The sequence below is a fragment of the Grampus griseus genome, assembly GCF_964374135.1.
Source record: "Grampus griseus genome assembly, chromosome: 6".
NCBI classification, from domain to species: Eukaryota; Metazoa; Chordata; class Mammalia; order Artiodactyla; family Delphinidae; genus Grampus; species Grampus griseus.
Window position 1 is genome coordinate 39,988,053 of NC_139000.1, and position 3,137 is coordinate 39,991,189.

General features: G+C 46.0%; 1 pseudogene across 1 annotated transcript; it reads left to right on the forward strand.

The window, feature by feature from the left end:
• The first annotated feature begins 2,367 nt into the window (after positions 1 to 2,367).
• On the forward strand, positions 2,368 to 2,912 carry LOC309824137 (ferritin light chain-like; annotated as a pseudogene). The gene has a single exon. The product of its transcript is annotated as a ferritin light chain-like (transcript).
• Positions 2,913 to 3,137: the final 225 nt, after the last annotated feature.

A 3,137-nucleotide genomic window follows, 5' to 3' on the forward strand; every position in this document is an offset into this window, starting at 1 on the left:
GCCCAAAACTGGCAACTACCCAAATGTCTTTCAATGGGTGAATGTTTAAACAAATTGTGATAAAATCTTATGATAGAATACTACTTAGCAACAAAAAGGAACAAATTATTAATATATGCAAAAATTGAAATGAACTTCAAGGGAATGATGCTGAGGGAAAAATTTTAAAAAGCCAATAAAGTCATTCATGATTATGTTTACATATTATTCTTAAAATAACAAAACTATGGAGATGGAGAACAGATTAGAAGTTGCCAAGGGTTAGAGATGGGGGTAGAAGGTACAGCGGGGGAATTTTGTGAGGTTTTTGTGGTCCCAGTACAAATAATACAGCAATCTTGGTTTTCATCCCTGAAGATTTTTAAAAGCAATTCCTAATAAGAGGTGTCCAGATATTTAGCAGCGGCAGCAGATTAGAGGTATAGCTCCCCAACATGACAACTTCAAAAGAGATCATACTAACTCAATGCATACGTTAGTTTTAAAAAGGCCAGTCGCAATACTTAAATGGTATATATCTTAACGATATTATTCTGGGTATCCAGCTATACCAGATGGACTAGCAGGATTTTCTGTACATTCAATCTTATTTAAGACAGTAAATCTTATAATAAAACAGTTTAAAAAAAAGAAAAAAAAACCTCAACTACAGTTGGATATTCTCATAGGAAGACGAGGTTAAAATAAGTAGCAGCGGTTCAAAAGCTTAAGCAGTGGCACCTAAATCTGGCTGCACATTAGAATCATCTGAAGCACTTTTTAAAAACCCTCACACCAACGGTTGGTCATCCTAGACCAATAAAATCATTTAAAATATCCTCAGACGATGCCAACGTCTAGCCAGAACTGAGGACCAGCGGACTAAGCAGAGGGGACGTTTCTACAAAGATCTCTTAACAATAAGTCCTTTCAACCCAGCCAGATTTACTCCCCACAAAGGGCTAAAGAAGGCTAGATGTTGTCCATACTTGCTTAGCTTCAATTAGCACTTGTGACTTGCCCAAAACCTAGATCATGTTTCCCCTAAATTTCATGTTATTCCCTACGTTTTTCAAACCCAGGGCTAAGGGGTTTGCCAGGATGAGATTTTAAGTGCTCACACAGGGGAAGTCCCTGGCAAACCAGCACAGCGGTCACTCTACACTGAAATGTAAAGCATCCTAAATAACCCTGCCACTGCTCCCAGATACCAGTCTGTGCCAACCAGTGGAGAAAAGGCATTCTCCATTGCTACCACGGCAAATGCTGCCGTACTTGCCTTGGCTGGTCCCTATCTTTTCCAGGCACCACTCCCCTTCACCTGCTGGTGGACGCTTTGGCCAGCTGACAATGCAGATATTTTCAAACTTCAAGGTGAATACAAATCATCTGGAGGGCCTGTTATAACAGAGATCACTGAGACCCACCAGAGTTGCTGATTCCATAGGGCTGGGACAGGGCCCTGAAACTTGAATATCTAACACATTATCAGGGACGCTGGTAAAGCTGGTCAGGTTGTTACCTAATGCAGGTTTGTGTGTCTGAAGCACAGTGAGGCCAAACAAACCTAAAGGTTGGAGTCTGGAGCAGAGAAAGGTTTACTGCAAGGTCGAGCAAGGAGAGGGGTGGCCCATGTTCCAAAACCCCGGGAAATCTCCAAAGGGTTTCAGCAAAGCATTTTTAAAGGCCAGGTGAGTGAGGGGCGTTCCTAGGGAATCTGATCAGCTCGTGAACAATTCTGATTGGTTGATGTTGAGGCAATAGGGCAGGTAACATTATCCATCCTTAGGTGCTAGAAGGTCTGGGGGCTATGTGCTCATGATCATCAAGGAGTTAATTTCTTCCATTTGGTGGTGGTTTTTAGCATCTGAAAACTCAAGAAATATGCCTGAGATACTATTATCTGAGTACTTCAGAGAGGAACTACAGCAGAGGCTATGGGGGATGGGTCTGTCCTAGGAAGGCCCCAGAGGGTACTGCTTAGTTACAAGGTGACTATACTTTGAGAACCACTGTTCTAGTGGCTGGGAATGTTAAGAAAGCAACGTTAGAATCCCTTCCCAGGTCTAGATTCCAGTATCGCCAGCTATTTTGGTGGGGGGAAGGGTAAGTTTTGTCCTTGGGTGCACTTCTTGTTCATTTATATCAAAGCCTATTTGAGGCAGTGTGCTCGGCGGTCCTGCATATCTTGTCTTTTGCTTCAACAGTGTTTGGAATGAACAGACCCATGGATGCTCCTTGCTCCAGCCCCCGACCACCCTCCAACCTTTCTTCCAGTCACAACCTTTAGAATCAGCCTCTCAGCTACCCTCAGCCACTCAGCTATCCTCAGCCTCCAGGACAGGCCAACACCGTTTTTTGAGCTTAGCTCCTTATCACTGATCAACCATGAGCTCCCAGACTCGTCAGAATTATTCCACCGTGGTGGAGGCCACCGTCCACCGCCTGTTCAACATGCATCTGTCGACACTTACCTCTCTCTGAGCTTCTATTTCGACAGCAACAATGGGACTCTGGACGGTGTGGGCCACTTTTTTCGCCAATTGGCCGAGGAGAAGTGTGAGGGCGCCCAGCGTCTCTTGAAAATGCAAAACCAGTGCTGTGGCCGCGCCCTCTTCCAGGATGCGCGATGGCCTTCTCAAAATGAGTGGGGTAAAGCCCAGGACGCTGTGGAAGCCGCCATTCTTAGGGAGAAGAACCTGAACCACGCACTATCGGATCTGCACGCCCTGGGTTCCGCCCGCGCAGACTCCCACCCCTACGACTTCCGGGAGAGCCGCTTCCTGGAGGAGCAGGTGAAACTCATCAAGATGGGCGACCACCTGACCAACCGCCGCAGGCTGGCTGGTCCGCAGGCTGGGCTGGGCGAGTATCTCTTTGAAAGGCTCACCCTCGAGCACGAACAGGAGTCTCTGAAGTCCAGCGGCCTCTGAGGAGCCCCTCTGGCGTCAGAGCTTTTCCTGAAGCCCCGCTCTGCAGCCACTGGGCAGCTTTGTAACTGCCCTTGACCCCTCTCCCAAGCCTTGGGCCAAATGGAAACAATAACGCTTTTTGCAGGGGGGAAAAAAAAAGCCTATTTGAAACACAAACAGAATAAAGAGGAAAAAATATAGATAGATACACGTTCTTTTAACATACAAATTGCCCCACTTTATCTG